Source organism: Pinus tabuliformis, chromosome 1_1 (assembly GCF_031772625.1).
Source record: "Pinus tabuliformis cultivar Carrire ecotype Pingquan chromosome 1_1, CPIR1, whole genome shotgun sequence".
NCBI lineage: Eukaryota > Viridiplantae > Streptophyta > Pinopsida > Pinales > Pinaceae > Pinus > Pinus tabuliformis.
The window spans coordinates 381,255,691-381,273,822 of record NC_142297.1 but is presented as its reverse complement, the minus strand read 5'-3'; the positions used below and the strand labels follow the sequence as shown (position 1 = coordinate 381,273,822).

Below are 18,132 nucleotides of genomic sequence, written 5' to 3'. Positions count from 1 at the left end.
ATGTTTTGGTTTTTTAACCAAAAAGGCTAACAGAGATAGAGACCCTCAAATATGTCTACTTCTGGCCCCTATGCCCATTTTCATCTAGGTTTTTACCATGTCAGTGTCCCTTTCTTTCTCAAAACTGCATGAAATCAGTTGATCTATCCATTTCGTAATGCCTTTGGTAAATTTTTCTATCAAATGCTCTAAAGTGTATATGAGATCTAAGGGTTTTTTTGGTTGTTGCTGACTCCATATATTTATGCAAACCATGATATGGGTTTGATATAGAGGATTATGATTGAGTAAGGGTTGCATTCCTTGATATTTGTTTAGGAGGAGGAGAAGGAGAGACATGGTGTTAGGTTTGAGAGCTAAAAATGCCTGTGAAAAGAGGAGGTGTGTGGAATGGAGGGTGGCAGGGCTACCGGCGTGGTAGAAATGGAGGATGGGGAGGTCGGGGTTTTCATCATCGAATAGCTGTGGTGGGATTCCTTGTTATCTTTGTGGTCATGCCATTGGTTTTTCTGGCAGTTAGGTTTTGTCACTCCACATCTACATCTACAACTGGTAAGCTTCTTCCTTCCCTCCTCCATCGCTGGTAAACTTCTTCCTGCCCTCCTCCCTCGTTAGGTTGCTTATGTCTCTTTTTCTGGGGTGGGTCAGCGTTTAATTTATCTTTACTGGCAAGCATGCCCTTTCTTAATCTGGTAGTATTACAATGAAGTGTAGACTTCTTACAACATTCAACTAAGATCTCCATTACAATGAAGTGAAGTCGTATTATACTATTTTAGAAAGATCCCTTTCATTGAGAACCAATCGAACAATGTATTTATGTCATTTGAACCTTAGCGGGGAATTATCATCACCCTCGGTTAACCATTGAACCAAGACCCCATGGACCTACTTCGAAATTTGATTTGCCTTCACCACCCCCAGTTAACCATTGAACCAAAACGCCATGGACCTACATTGGAATTTGATTTTCCTTTTAGCTTTTTCACAGGATCTGAAGGTGCAGATGTTATCAAACTTACTTTCCTCACTTATTGTCAATAGTTTAGCACCTCTAGCATTTTTCTAGACATTTTGTGAGTTTTCTTTATAGTTTTTCTTTCATTTGATCTGTGTGAAGCTATGAACTCCATCTCTGCATTAACACTATACAATACCTACCAGAAGAAAGATTCAAAGTTTGTACCTCTCTCATGCAAGAGAAAAGGTTTTACCAACTGCCCCTAGGGTAATTTCTCTTGCCAAAGATAATGAAACCATTCATCTTGATAGCAAGAAATAACAATGCTCTTTCCATTTTTTAACAAAGGGAAATGCATATGACTGGTAAATTCACTGGGCAACTGCTCGGTGAATTCGGTGGGCACTCCTCATTCTGAGTAGGATGGTACTAAGTGTGCATTGGATTCTGCATAAGCTGGATGGGTATTATAAAAATATATTTGTTAAGAGTTCAGTTCAGCATCTTACTCATGGGAATTGAATCTTGTGGGAATTGAATCTGGGTGGGAAGGGTAACAATCATTCTTCCCATCCACTCATTATCCAAGCCAGACCCACTTTCCATCCATAAAGCTAAATCCACTTCTCATCAGTCAAGCTAAAACCAGTTCTGATCCACCCAACCTAGACCCAATTCACAACAATAATCTTGTTCACCAGCTACTTTCTGCTATACATATCATTTTCACACTGTTCCCACAGTGTTCAGAGCACATTGGCCAAAATGAACGATAGATATTATACACACCATTTTATTATTGATGTGTAATGAAATCTCAATCTTAGCATATGCATGATAGCAAAGCAACCCCCTTTTTAGCGTTTCAGTATTTTTATAGATATTCTTCTCCATCAAGTCTTTATACTTGATCTTTTATGCATTTTTTGTCATTTAAAACAGCAGGGTACAACTTCTTAGGAGATGGATCTGTTAGAATGGTGTTCTCTTTCCACATCTCGAAAACCAATTCTTTTTTTCTATGGCCATTTTGTTTTTTTTCAAGATCTGGGCAATGCACTTGCACTTACGTTAGTCTAATCCCAGAAAATAAATAGTGTCCCTAAATTGAAATTTAATCGACCTGAGTGGATTGAAATAGAGAGGAATTATTAAGGATACTGGAGCTCTGTCATATGTTTAAAATCACTCTTATCTATTTATCTGTGGGGTTCACTAGAACAAGCAGATGACTGGAGAAAGCAGAGTTTAGCAGAGAGCATTGACTCTCTCTTCCCAAGGGAGGCAAGTATAAGAAACCTGCTGCATTTGGATATCTTAAATTTGATTTCTCCCCTATTGAGCAGAGAATTGAAAATAAATTTTATTTACTGGGCAGGTGATTGATGTCATAACATCTATCACAGAGGACTTGGGAACTCTAAACTTAAATATTATTGGACAGAATGACTTATCTTCGTCATGGGTATTAGAAAGCCCTCTGAGTAAACGAAAGGGATATTGCTAATTCTAAGGTATGATTGGTGAATATTTTCATTATTTTCTCTATTAAAAATGTAAGGAAACCTATGTGATGATGATCTATGTAGTTGGGTAGGGCCGTATTAAGCAGGAAGTAAAAACTGACATTTGTAGGGGTGCTTCTCTATTTCTAACGGTGTACTTCAAGCAGAGGCAAATGACTTCTGGAGACAACTTAGAAAAGTTACATTCGCAACAAGATGGTGTGATCTTCAATGAAGAAGGCAAGGAAAATCCTGAGGGGGGTAAAATGAATGACGAGGTGCAGAAAAAACTTCCAATGACGAAGAGCTTCTTACGAGGTTTCAAGAGGATGACACAAGAAGTGAACATCGAGACATGAAAGAGAATTCTCTTGATGGTAAGTTTTGATTTTCCTTACTTAACTGATCTATGATGTTTGTAGCCTAGTGTAAGGAAATGTCTAGTCAAACTCACAGGACAATGGTTGTTGTAATGCAGACCATTTGCAGCTTGAGGAAAGTGCAACAAAAGTTTCACGGAGGGTAAAATTCTTTGCTACACTAGATCACTACTTTTTGTTCTCATGGAAAAGGGAATTGTTATATTATTTTCCAAAATCCTTTTTGAATGTTACTTCTCCAATAGAAAAATTTTATATTTCTTAGATTTTAGCATAGTATGCTTTAATTTATAGTTGTTTAATGCTTACAACAATTGAGAACAAAAGAGGAGCGAGAAAAGGTCAATAGAGCTGATTCAACAGGATGAAGAAAAACGAGTTGAGCTTGAAAACACAGCAATTAGACATTCCAAGGAGGTAGATTCTATTGTCTTGGGAAAATACAGCATTTGGAGGCGGGAGAATGAGAACGAGAATTCTGATTCCACTGTTAGATTGATGTGAGACCAACTGATGATGGCTAGGGTATATTCAAGCATTTCCCAGGGTACGAATAATCTTGATTTATACCATGAATTGATGCTTTGTATTAAAGAATGTCAGCGTACATTGGGTGAGGCTAATGTAGATTCTGATCTACCTCAAAGGTAATAGTTTTCGCATTGGCTACTTCTAAATCAAGCGTAGTAAGTGCTTCCATTTGCATTTGCTGTTCATATCCTTTGTTTCTTTTAAAGTTGCAGTCTGTGTGTCAATCTTTCTGCTTTTCATTCTCTTTTTCATGGCCGATAATTGATATGAATGTTTCAGTGCACCTGGGAAGATCAAGGCTATGGGTCATGTCCTATCAAAGGCTAGAGAACAATTTTATGACTGTGGGACAGTAACAAAGAAGTTGTAAGCCATGCTTCTGTCTGCAGATGAGCAAGTAAGGACCTCAAAAAAGCAAAGTACATTTTTAAGTCAGTTGGCAGCAAAGACTGTTCCCAAGGGCCTGCATTGTCTGTCCATGCGATTGACCATGGATTATTACTTGCTTTCGCTTGAAAAGCGAAATTTCGTAAAAAGGACAAGTTGGAGGATCCAACTCTTTATCACTATGCATTATTTTCTAACAATGTATTGGCTGCATCTGTGGTTGTGAATTCAACTGTCATGAATGCTAAGGTGAAGTGCTATGAATTTAAAATACTCTAAAGTTTGGAAGTCCAACAGTTTTGTTGCATTTTAAATTTAATATTTGGATCTCATTGTAGGTGATTTACTTGTGTTTGCAGGAATCTTAGAAACATGTATTTCATCTCATCACAGACAAGTAAAATTTTGGGGCCACGAAAATGTTGTTTTTACTTAATCCCCCAAGGAAAGCTCCAATACATGTAGAAAATGTTCATGATTTTAAATGGCTCAATTCCTCCTATTGCCCTGTGCTTGACCAGCTTGAATCCGCAGCTATGAAAGAGTATTATTTCAAGGTAGATCACTCGACTACACTCTCAGCACGTTCCTCCAATTTGAAATATATAAATCCAAAATATTTATCCATGCTAAATCATCTTCATTTCTATCTTCCACAAGTTTATCCCAAACTGGACAAGATCCTTTTTTGGGATGATGATATTGTGGAGCAGAAAGATTTGACACCGTTGTGGTTAGTAGATCTTCATGGAAAGGTTAATGGTTCAGTGGAAACTTGTGGACAAAGCTTTTGTCGGTTTGACAAATACCTTAATTTTTCCAATCCACACATATCCAGGCACTTTAATCCTAATGCTTGTGGTTGGGCATATGGGATGAGTGTATTTGATCTCAAAGAATGGAAGAAACAAGATATAACTGGAATATATCACAAGTGGTGGAAAATGGTAAGTGTGTAGTGTGGTTTATTTATGTTAATTCGTGTAATGCCTACTTTAAAGTATTTGAAGTAAATCTGAAGTAATTAGCTAGAAAACTTAATGGGTTTTTCTTTGTTTGATTTCTAAGTTTTTCTTTTATTGTATGTAAGAATGAGGATAGAGTGTTGTGGAAGCTTGGAACACTACCCTTGGATTTTCACATTGGCTGCTTCTAAATCAAGAGTAGTAAGTGCTTCCATTTGCATTTGGTGTTCATATCCTTTGTTTCTTTTAAAGTTGCAGTCTTTGTGTCAATATTTCCGCTTTTCATTCTCTTTTTCATGACTGGTAATTGATATGAATGTTTCAGTGCACCTAAGAAGATCAAGGCTATGGGTCATGTCCTATCCAAGACTAGAGAACAATTTTATGGCTATGCGATAGTAACAAAGAAGTTGCAAGCCATGCTTCAGTCTGCAGACGATCAAGCAATGACCTTGGAAAAGCAAAGTAAATTTTTAAGTCAGGTGGCAACAAAGTCTGTTCCCAAGGGCCTGCATTGTCTGTCCATGCGATTGACCATAGATTATTACTTTCTTCCTCTTGAAAAGTGATAATTTCCTAAAAAGGACAAGTTGGAGTATCCGACTCTTTATCACTATGCATTATTTTCTAACAATGTATTGGTTGCATCTGTGGTTGTGAATTCAACTATCATGAATGCTAAGGTGAAGTGTTATTATTTTAAATTACTCTAAAGTCTGGAAGTCCAACAATTTTGCTGCATTTTACATTTAATATTTGGATCTCATTGTAGGTGATTTACATGTGTTTGCAGGAATCAGAGAAACATGTATTTCATCTCATCACAGACAAGTTAAATTTTGGGGCCATGAAAATGTGGTTTTTACTTAATCCCCCAGGGAAAGCTGCGATACATGTAGAAAATGTTGATGATTTTAAATGGATCAATTCCTCCTATTGCCCTATGCTTCGCCAACTTGAATCCTCAGCTATGAAAGAGTATTATTTCAAGGCAAATCACTTGACTACACTCTCAGCATGTTCCTCCAATTTGAAATATACAAATCCAAAATATTTATCCATGCTAAATCATCTTCGTTTCTATCTTCCAAAAGTTTATCCCAAAATGAACAAGATCCTTTTCTTGTATGATGATATTGTGGTGTAGAAAGATTTGATGCACTTGTGGTCAGTACATCTTCATGGAAAGGTTAATGATTTAGTGGAAACTTGTGGAGAAAGTTTTCGCCGGTTTGACAAATACCTTAATTTTTCCAATCTGTACATAGCCAGGCACTTTGATCCTAATGCTTGTGGTTGGGCATATGGGATGAATGTATTTGATCTCAAAGAATGGGAGAAACAAGATATAACTGGAATATATCGCAAGTGGCAAAACACGGTAAGTGCATAGTGTGGTTTATTTATGTTAATTCCTATGATGCTTACTTTAAAGTATTTGAAGTAATTATGAAGTAATTAGCTAGAAAACTTAATGGGTTTTTCTTTGTTCGATCTCTAAGTTTTTCTTTTATTGTGTGTCAGAATGAGGATAGAGTGTTGTGGAAGCTTGGAACACTACCCCCTAGATTGAACGTTTTATGGCTTGACCCATCCTTTGGACAAGTCTTGGCATGTGCTGGATTTAGGATATAATGCTAGCGTGGACTGTTCAGAGATTGACAATGTCGATGTTGTTCATTACAATGGGAACATGAAACCTTGGTTAGAGCTGGCAATGATGAAGTGCAGGCCTTACTAGACAAAATATATAAAATATGATCATCCTTTCTTACCACAATGCAATATAAATGAATTGTTGTGACCTAAATATTCATACTGCAATAGATTGTCAAATGTAAAGTGTAAATGCCCTTGATTCTAGTTGATAATTCATTCTAATTCATTTGTTTTTGGAGTTCCACCGAAGGTTTCTAGTTTATGGCTGAATGAGTTAGGTTTTTGGAGGTGCAGTGGCCTAGCCAATTTTAAGATTTACAAATTTTATGTCCTCATTGTATTCCTTCATAGTTGGAAGTAAACTCCTATATAAGTATTCTTTTCTTTTTTAGTTAATATTTCTCTTTCATCAACTAATTACACAAATTGTTCTTCCAAGAACACGAAGAAGTACGAGACACAAAGATTTAGGCTTTCAAGGTTGGGCAAAACCTCTCAATAGGAGAAAACCCAACAATCCTCCTCTTATTGAATTTATTCAAAATGAAATATCCAACACAAGACCAAAGAGTCCCTCCAAGTCAACCCTCCTCTTTATTTCAAGGTCAATAGTTGAGTCTCTGCCTAGTCAAAGTCAGAAGAAGCTATTGAATTTATGTCCTTATTGCAGCTTTAGTCTCTTATTATAAGACAATGACTTCCAATTACAAACTCTTTGCCTTCTATTACTAATCTTTGGCTACTACAACAAAACCTTGACTCTTTACCACAGATATTCAGATCCTGTTGCAAATAGATAGCTTTTGATTGAGATTCGGATTAGTCACAGACTTCGGTTTATTCAAGTGTTGTAGACTTCGAGCTTCGAGCTTTTTCTTCTCCCGTTGGATTACAGACTTCGAGCTTTCTCACTTTCTTGGTTGCTGCACAAAAGAGGTCGAATATAGGCTAAAACACCTAGATATCATTCTCCATGAGCTTTGAATTAACTAAAGAAAGAGTGACTATGCCTGTATTGTTGCCTTTGTAATGTTCAAATGTCTTGCAATATTTTCCTATGACAAAATGAAATAGCCCTAATTGGACAACACTGAAACTAGCTCAATTTAGTGTTTAACTGCCATGACCAATTCCTTCATTTTCCCATAGCAGCTATGCCGCAATAGTCTCACATCGAGCAAGGGTTAATTTTCACTGGACATCTCTCTTTTGACAATGAAGGCAATGTGCTAGGCTCTCATCTAATATAAGTTCCTAAGATATAATAAACTTATGATGTATGAGTTATCATCATTCTTACTCCTTAGTTATATTATATGTGCTCCCTGTCTTTGTGCTCATGGCTGAAATAAATAACTCTCCATTGAATTTATATTAGCATCATTTAGAAAATCTTGATTGCTTGATGCTATATGAAATGCATCAGCTCTGAGTTACTCATAATCCACTTTCTTGTTGAGCCAGAGATCAACTGCCACGGTTCTGGAGTTGCTGCATTTCCTCAAGGAGTTGCTAATTTGGTTTCTGTACGACTGTTAGGAATTTGTCTCTCCTTACTTGGAGTGTTCTTAAGCGGTCTTGGGTGGATTTATACTTACTAGAGTCGTTTCCCTCTCCCCTGAGCATTATTTTCATTTTCTAGGGTGAGTTTGAGCTCAATCTTGGTTGTCGAAGAGGCCATAGGTACTAGACAAGGCCATACATAACTGTACAAGATCATTGGCTTTCCAATTTCCCTTCATCCCCTTAAATCCATCGAATACATGAGTGCTAAAATCTACAAGGCAAAGCATTCTTGATGTGTATTTATGGTAGAATGTAATTATATCAGAATGTTGTTAAATTGAGATTCATTACTTGATTGATTCAAATTATATGTTGTTCCATTGGTATTCGGAATCGTTACATGAGAACCCATTAACTACAATTATTTATCAATACTATCCATAGGTTTTTCTGTACTAGAATGATGATTGTCCAGTATGATATATAAGGAGGATAAGGTTGAAAAAATGAATGAGGAGAAATCACATTCAAGGGGAAGTGTGGATGAAATTTGTAATGTAGAAAAAGAAAATACAACAGTATGGACAAATATGGACAAATTCTGATGAAGAACATGCAACATCAGCGAACTTCAATGAAAACACAAAGTGTGAATAGTTTGAGCTATCTGATTTCACACTTATTACATATTCAACTGGTGGATTTGTATCTTCTTGTATTGATAATATGGAAGATCAAGATTACATACAACAATGTATACACACTTTTACCTTAAGGAAAAGTGTTGGGAAAAATACCCTCAAGGAAAACTCCCCTAAGACAAGTATCAAGTCAATGAGCCAAAACTGTTGTAAAGATGCTAGTAGTCAATTGTCCAAGGGTGATTTTTGGATTCCCTCACAAGAACTAAAGATTGTATCCCACTATCCCAAGGATCTTCTCTCAACTAAAAAGGGTATTCTAATAAATGCTTATGGGAAAAAGGCACAACACATTTATCTTTGGTTGGGAGTTTATCCATATTGCCCATGATGTAAATAGTTATAATGTCATGTTGAGTAGATTTTTGGCACACCTTTAAGAAGGTATCATTATCAAATGGGGGCTAGAAATCTAAAATGTTATCCATTGAATTAGATATAGGATTATATTTGTCTAGATGAGAAGGTTCATATAGTTTGAGCTTGTAGGAATTAATTATTGGAGAATATTCTATTGCAGAGGAAGCTTTGGGTTGAATGAAATTTGATGAACCTACTATAGAATATGTGAGCTAAATTTTTTATTTTTAATATATTTTTTCCTTATTCTATTTCTTATGACGGATGACATATGATATGTAGGAAGCGTTTCACTCTATAGAAGATATTCATGGCCTTGTGTATGGTCAAGAAGATTCCTAACCCTCAAATGATGAAAATATGTTATTCAAAGTTAACAAAGATATTTTGGATATTAGAAAGTCATTTGTATCATGCTTATGCATGGTACAATCTCTATATCCTCTAGAAAAGCTACAATAAATACTTAGCATAGAAGGATTTGTAGTTGATGGCATCATCTGGATTGTTGGCTGCCATTGTGAAATGGGATGAGGGAAATGTGAAATGGGATGAGGGAAATGTGTAGAAAAATCATATTCTAGAAACCACTTATCTTTGGTTGGGAGTTTACCCATATTGCCCATGATGTAAATAGTTATAATGTCATGTTGACTAGATTTTTGGCATACCTTTAAGAAGGTATCACTATCGAATGGGGGCCAAAAATCTAAAATGTTATCTATTGAATTAGATATAGAATTATATTTGTTTAGATGGGAAGGTTGATATAGTTTGATCTTGTAGGAATTAATTATTGGAGAATACCCTATTGCAGAGGAAGATTTGGGTTAAATGAAATTTCATGAACCTACTATAGAATCTATGAGCTAAATTATTTTTATTTTTAATATATTTTTTCCTTATACTATTTCTTATGACAGATGACATATGATATGTAGGAAGCTTTTCACTCTATAGAAGATATTCATGGTCTTGTGTATGGTCAAGAATATTCCTAAACCTCAAATGACGACAATCTACTATTCAAAGTTAACAAAGATATTTTAGATATTAGAAAGTCATTTGTATCATGCTTATGCATGGCACAAGCTCTATATCCTCCGGGAAAGCTACAATAAATACTTAGCATAGAAGGATTTGCAGCTGATGGCATCATCTAGATTGTTGGATGCCATTTCTATTATGCCCTATGATGACAAGCATGGGGCTCACCATTTTGAGCTAAAGAATGAGAAGGAAAGAAGTTCAAGAATGGCTAGTCTTCTAAGTTTTGCGATTTAGTTTGGATTCTAAAATGGATACCAGAGAAGTGGTAAGTTATTTCAATGAAAAGGCTTAAGTTCATCTGTCATTGTTTGATATGTTTGCATTTGTATAGGTTTTTCTAGTATAAGTATTATATTTTATGCTTAGTTCAAGTAGTTTTCTTCCAATATGTCTAATAATAATATGTTTTTTTGGCAGTTGTCACACTCAACACTTCTCTTTGAAGTGGTAAGTAATAGGTACAGAGTTCATTAAAGAGTTTATTTTTGAAATTAAGTCTTTCCTTGATGCTGCTGAGAAGTCAGAGCACACATATATTCTTCTAAGCACTTTTTATGCTTGTACAGGTTACCTCCCATATGTCTTTCGATATGTACCTTATACCTTGTTACCTCCCAATGTACCTTGTTACCTCCAAACTTGCAAGTAAATTATTACCTTCCATATGAAGAATTATCATCCACTGAGACAGAAATCAATGTTTCACCTGCCAAAGGTCCCAATGTTCAACATCGTAAGATCTGTCCTGAAATGCATGATCCTTTCCCAAAAGTTCTCTACTAGAAATTCTCGTGCCCTACAGAAATGGCTTATCCTGCATACTATATTTGTCATGATACCTTGCATGATCATGCTCATCATGTCGGTTTATTATTATTGGCTCCTCATTTGGTTCTCCTAGAATGTCTTCTTCCTGGACTTTTTCACATGTGGGGATAAGTTGTCCACCCTCTTTGATTGTTAAACATGGATGTATTGGTGGTTTGTTATCTATACCTGATTGCCCATACTCTTTATGGATGTTCTCCTGGATATCTATAGACTCAACTACCTCATCATTAGGAGGAATTCCCTCCTTCCTTTCCCGATTTACTTTGTCAAGTTGATTTATTATCATCAACCTGTCTCGTAAGTTTCTCTGAAAAACATGGTGTTGTTGCTTACCATTTGTAGTTGACTACTTGGATCCTTCATAGGTTCTCTTCTAAAAACTGGGGAAACCAACTATGGATGAATCATCATGATCTGCCCTTGTTTCCTCTTATCACCTGGACATGAATGGTTAAGGGCCCAAGGTCCCTTGCAGATAAAGCATAGTCCTCGCATCCTTAGTTCATTATTGATGCATATTTCGTTCTTGCTTCCTCCATCAATCCTTATCAACTCCTTCATAGTGAGCACCCTTTTGAGTAATTTTATGTTTTTCCTGACAAACTTCTCGACTAGATCATAGGATCCTTGTGGTCCTTCCTCCAAATGGTCAACAATTTATATCTTAGTATCTTGCATATGTGAGCATGGCCTTCTAATAATAGAGACACAATATTTTGCATGCTTGTTTTGACATGGAATAAATGAGCTAATGTAATACCAGTGTAAAAGTTATGGAGCAACTAAAAGATCAACTCATCACATTCCAAATTCAGTATGAATGTGCCAAAGTTCAATTTTTCCATGACTGTTAAGATTTCTACATCGGTTCTAAAAGGTAGGCAGCATGATGTTATTCAACCCTTTAAGGCCTTCCACTATCAACTACAATATCTCCCTCATAAGATCATTACTGTAAGACAATACTCTGGATGTTAAAGCTATGATCTTGCTGAGACGAGAAGCAATTGTGAGCTTGACCTCTTCACAAGGATGCTCCGAGAGTTTGGGTTGTATTAATGCAAGAATAGATGGCTTGAGATTCCAACTAAGTTTCCTTCATTCTGGTTGCCCCACCTCTAAGAGCCATGTGTCTAATTCCTCCAATTTTTGAAGGTCTATGGTTGACTTTGTTCATTGCAATTAAGATCCAAGTGCGAACAACTTAGCTCCTCTTCCTTGTCCTTCCTTCACTTCCCAGGGGAATTTTTGTTGCATAATGGCATAGAGAAAAGGCCCCATGCTTCTTTTATTTTATCTAGAATTTTGTCCAAAATTTTATAAGTGTTTTCTAGGGAAAGTCCCATCTCCCCTCATACCAAAGCATGAATACACTAATTCTTCAATGGATTTCACCCCAAGATAAGGTAAATACAAACTTGATTGGTAATAGTAAGATGATTGTATGACCTCCTTCCTTTCCTATTCCCTTCTTTTTTTAACACAAAATCTCCTTTCTATCGTCAAACTCGAAAATTTGACAAAGCCCTTGTCAAATGCTAAAACCAATTAAAATTTTCAAAACTATAAACATGGTTTCGTCCATAACCTGCCATCTTTCATGCTTCCACACTGAGATTTTTGAGCGGAAAATCTATCTAGATGGAAAGAGAATCAGTTTTTAGGTAAAGACTTAGATCTTCATACGCTAATCAAGAGTTTGTGGACCCAATAATTATACCCTTGTGAGTGATCAATGGATCATGTGCGACATTGAATTTGATGTTAGAGGTTTGAAATGTATAGGCATAAGACTATATTTGACAATGATAAACCTCTACACCAATCCAGCCACATAATGCAACATACTATATAACAAAAAAAGGCAAAGAATTACTTTATTTAATTATGGTGACCCACCAAGAAATCTTTTGATGAAATATAATTTACTCGATTCTGCAAAAACACGGTGTCTTCGCCTCTATGAATAATGTGTGAGTGATCTTGATCTATCGAGATCAATTTATCTAGTGCAATAAAACAAATACTTTGGCGTGCACCTGAAGAGGACCATGGTTGGCTCCTTGACTAACGCTACGGTAAAAATAATCTTGTCTCTGCTATTAAGAGTGATGACAACTTTGGCTCCCATAATGAATCGATGGTCAATGCCAGAACCGAAGCCTATGAAACTTGCTCAGCTCCTTCCTGTGCTTAGAGGGTTGTGGTGATAGTGCAATGCCCATGCTATGTCCACTTCCTTTCACCTATAACAGATATGGGGACACTCAACTCCATTCTCTGCTCAGATAGTTGTTGTGACAGTGTTTTGGCAATGCGACCAATGCTCAGGCTATATCAACTAATCAGCATGCAACACTCATACTCCCTTTCACCTTCCATTGAAATGAATCATAGTCTGAAACAAATCTAACACCTATGTTCATTAGATGGCTCGGTGTTCATTTTAACACACAAAATTACCCTCCTCGTGACCTTGACTGCTACTGAGAAACATCACCCTTCAGATAAACAATGCGACTGTTTGCTTATGAGTGCCTCGAATTCCCTTCTTTCAGTGGTAGAGTCCCATGTAATTGATTCAATGGGTCTTTGTGATTTTCGGCCGACATCCTTACTCTAGTGATTCGAATACTCCCTTTCATGGTGAGGTGCCTCCGGGAAGGCGAAACGGTGGATGAGACCATTGTTGACCTGATCCACGACTCAGTAGTGTTGGTAGAGTGTTTTGATGAAATCTATGCCTATGGCTATTGGTTCTATCCTCAATGGCCCTCAGATTCACTTGCCAAAGAAAAAATATTTCGCCCTCTCTCACTATTTAACTCAGTGCCCTTTGATGAATGTGTTATCATCACGATTGATTATCTAGCCTAATTTACTAGATGGATCAAAGTACACCATGTAAAGTCAATTTTACCATAGTAAAATTGCTTTCACTATGAGAAATTACTTAATAAACCACCTTTGTTATGTAATTTATAATTAAACCCATGAAGAATAATTAAATAAATCACTATTTCTTTTATTTTCTTTTAGGAATAATTAATTAAACCATTGTTCAATTATTATTCCTTGTCATATTTGACCCAATTATGAAAAATCAAAAGATAGATTATTAATTATCTTATTTTTCTCTAGGAATAATTAATTAATCACTAATTAATTATTATTCCTTGTCAAATTTGACTAAATCCCTTAGGAATAATTAAATAAATCATTATTTATTTATTATTCCTTAACCAATTTCTTGAGATGATAAATAAATCATTTATTTATTTATTATTTCTAAATAAAAGTTTAAATACGTTTTCCCTCCTAACCAAATATAATAAAATATTCCAAGTGGTTATTCCAAGAATGGTGTTAATAATATTTTATTATTGCTCATTATTCGAGGATAACTCAATATTTTGTTATAAATAGAGGGGTTTTCCATTCATTATTCACTTTCGATTATTTTTGTTGTTGCACTCATTGCTGTAACTCTTATTATTTTCATTGTCGCACACCATTTCTCTACCATTTGAGTTCCCATTAAGCTCAAACATTTTATTTGTTGGGTTTTCACATTATAGAGGAGACAGACTCTACACAAGCTAAAGATGTTTTAGGATAGACAAGAACCCATCCCATAGAGGGGGATTGGTAAAATTTATTTGTTCCCTTCATAGGTGTTATAATAAAATATATTCTTTGTATATCTGGTTCCCATTGGATGATTGGAGTTATTATTGTTTCTTTTTGCTGTTTAAATATGATTGTGTCATAGGTGAGGACTTTGCTAGATTTTGCTTCTATCATTTTCTGCAAATCTACAATGTTTAGTAGCCATTTATATTATTCAGACTGTTTGTCATTCGTAGTCTTAAGTGGTTCTTTTCGTACATCTTTGAGACGAAAACACTACAACCAAATTGGCAACTCCATTGGCTTTTTACTTAAGATCCAGAAACTTGGGTGACCTTCAGTTTTCAAGTTAGGGTTTCTTATTTGTTCAGACTCTTAATGTTATTTACTAGCTTTCTAACCCTAGATATGTCAAATTTCTAACTTCTGCAAGTTTTCTGGTCTTTCCGCATGTCACAAGAACGAGTTGCGACAGAGACAGTAGTTTTTTCTCAGATTTTCCGACCAGGAATCAAGGATCAAAAATCACATTTTTTAGCCCAAAATGTGCGATCTCGAGTCTAGAGTGCATATTTCACCCCAAAAGCTGTGATCCCCCGTAAAAATAGCTTAGTACCAATGATTTTAGGGTTTCTGAGTTTTTATCAAATCTGTTTCTGGGTTTGGTTGAGAGCTATGTATTGGGTTGTTTGACCTCTGTCTCATCTTGCTTAGGCCTTGATCTACTCAGATTTACTCATCAAAGTGGAATTTATCCCCTTAGGGCTTCTATAACACTTCTACCTTTATAGGAGGAGTTTAGCCGAGTAAGAGGTCTGAGCTTCTCCAGCACTTTCAACCATATTTTCTAGATCTGTACCCTTTTCTTTCACATCTCCAAAGACAGGTTGTTTCCATCCATGGTTTCATACTAAACCTTGTTTGGTCATTGGCCTTAGGGTCCCATCAATTTCCCTAGGATTTACACGCATCTCCCTATCTTTTTGTAGCGATCCTCCTCTTTGGTTTTTTGTTGTTGCTGCACCACTTTCCAGTAGCCTAGTGTCATTTCATCCCAGTCACACTGACACTTAGATCCCTTGAAATTTTTAGTGTGTTTTCAGTCAATTTCACCACCAACCAGCACAGTGTTTGAAAATTCAGTTTGGGTGGGGTTTAGTTAATTGTTTTGTTGTTCATTTACTATTGTTAATTTTAGTTTATTTTCAATAGTCTTTTTTCTTTTTTAAAAACACGATCCAGGCTTAATAAATAAATACATTTGCACACACAAGCGCACCTTAAGCGAAGGGCGGTTGGTTTACACCCCCAAGCTAAGACTGAACATAATAAATTTATCTCCCCTCATCGAGACAAAGTCATATTGTTGATCTCCCTTCACCATTTTCATGTCACATGTGTCTTACCACCATTGTGCCACCAAGGCATTTGTCATAGAGACTCTTATAGCTACATCCCCATTTTCCACTTGGGCATATTACTCCTCCCCACTAGGTTCGAGTTCATAGCCCTCTGAGTCCCCATACTGACTCTTCTCCTGGTTCATCTGATTCCGAGCCTCCTTCACCACATACTGTCACCATGTTTGGAACCACAACTAGTGTAGGAACCCAACCTGGTGTTGGCTCCAGCTCTACCCTAGTGATCACATATAGAGGAGTAATCTCATGAACCATTCAGAAAACTCCCATACTCCCTTTTATGGTTGGCTTAAGTCTACTGGATTCTAGCCAGTTGACAAAGAACCCAGTACACCACGATGTTGGTTGGCATGCTATGCCGACTAAGCTTCCCTCAAATATCCCAAAGTTTGAGGGTAATTTTGGAGAGAATCCTATTGATCATGTTCACTCCTTCCACATGTGGTGTTCATCCAACTCCATTACTGATGACTTCATTCATTTTCGGTTGTTCCAACACACACTCACTAGAGACACTACGAAATGGTATGTAGACTAGCCCGCCACATTTCATTCCATTTTCGTGATGCTTGTTAATTGTTCCTCTCATATTTCTAGCTACCTCTCTGATACGACACTGGTAAAAAGATATTGACCTCATTTCATCAGTCCTCTACCACTCGCCTTTCCAACCATGTTCAAGAGTGGCGTAGAAGGAGGAGCACATGTTGTACCCCGCACTTCGAAGACCGTGTCTATCTAGATTGGTTTCTCAGGAGCCTTTTAACACCCATTGGAAAAGATGCCGCATCCCATTTTCCTCAGCCTGAGGAAGAAGCTCTCCGAACCGCTCTGAGATATGACCTGATTTATGTGCAATCTAGTTCTGTTTATACCATCATTCCAAACCTTCCCCATCCTAGAGGTTCCAATGCACCGGGGAAATCTCACGTTGCCAACGGTATTGTTGGAACCCTTTCACATCCTTCCCCATATACTCAACAAATTTATGGCCATCCACAGGGGGGCACCAGTTCCTCCAACACTTATGCCCCTCCTACGAGCAACATGTTTTCAGGGCCCCAATCTATCTACCAAACCATTGCTCCTCCTTATGAACAGTCGAGCACTCCAAACCGTCAAGCATTAACACTGCAGCCTCCCATCCATCCTTAGGCCCTGCAGCTACTACCCCCTTAGGGTCAGGTGTTTTCATAGCAAAGTGCAACCAATCCCCAAAATTTAAAGAAAAATAATAAGGGGAAGGGTAACAGTGGTAACAAGGGTAACCACGGTAATCAAGGTAATCAACCTAGTGAATCCCAAGGGAACCAGCCTAACACCAACAACCAGCCACAGGGAAGCCAACCCAAGAAAAAAAAGGCTATTCGTATGAACAAGCCTTGTGCATGTTGTGGTGTACATGGCCATTATACACATGAGTGTGCTATCTTTCCCCAGATGTGCCAAATGTGGGAAGCTCAAGTAACTTCTAGAGGCCAACAATTGCCTTAGAATACTACACCATCTAACCCAACAGTGCTTACAAATTTTTTCTCTCAACAAGGATTTGTTTCTTCTCAACCTCACCTAGGTCAAGCAGCCCACCCTCTCCAACATTCGGGTCTTGGCGACTACCAGATCCTCATGATGAGCTCTGATGAGGTTAATCCCTCCAATATCAACTTGAAAACTTGATCGCGTCAATATGATAAGCCATCAACTTCGTCCGTCACTGAGTCCAAAGCCAAAGCTTCTACTGAGCCTCTTACGACATCAAATGTTCCATTACAGATCCCTCAACCTAAAGCTGAGGCAATTCCCAAGATCCCAAAGGGACCCTTACACCATAACATGGCTTCTAACCAAGTTGCCATACATATAGTATAGTAGATGGCTTGGCGCAATCACCTGCCGCCATGTCGACATTGGATGTCATCCAGTCATGCCCTTCTCAAAAGAAAGCTCTAATAACTTCTTTGGGTGTAGTATATCCTTCTGATGATCATTTGATTGTCTTCCCAGTTGATACATCAGAACATCCCCCATTGCCTTGCTCCATTGCTTTCTAGGTACTAGTCCGAGTCCGTAATGTCATCATCTCCCGATGCATTATTGACGATGGTGCATCCACATGTGTGATGTCCGCTACCATTTGGAAAAAACTTTAGTCACCTGAGTTGTCCCCCTCCATCATCACATTGCATGCTTGGGACAGACACTCCTCCTAGCCTCTTAGCATGTACCACAACTATCCATGACCCTT

At 37.2% G+C, this 18,132-nt stretch overlaps 1 pseudogene; it reads left to right on the top strand.

Moving 5' to 3' along the window:
- Positions 1-362: 362 nt before the first annotated feature.
- Positions 363-4,920, top strand: LOC149213227 (polygalacturonate 4-alpha-galacturonosyltransferase-like; annotated as a pseudogene).
- The last annotated feature ends 13,212 nt before the right edge of the window (positions 4,921-18,132 follow it).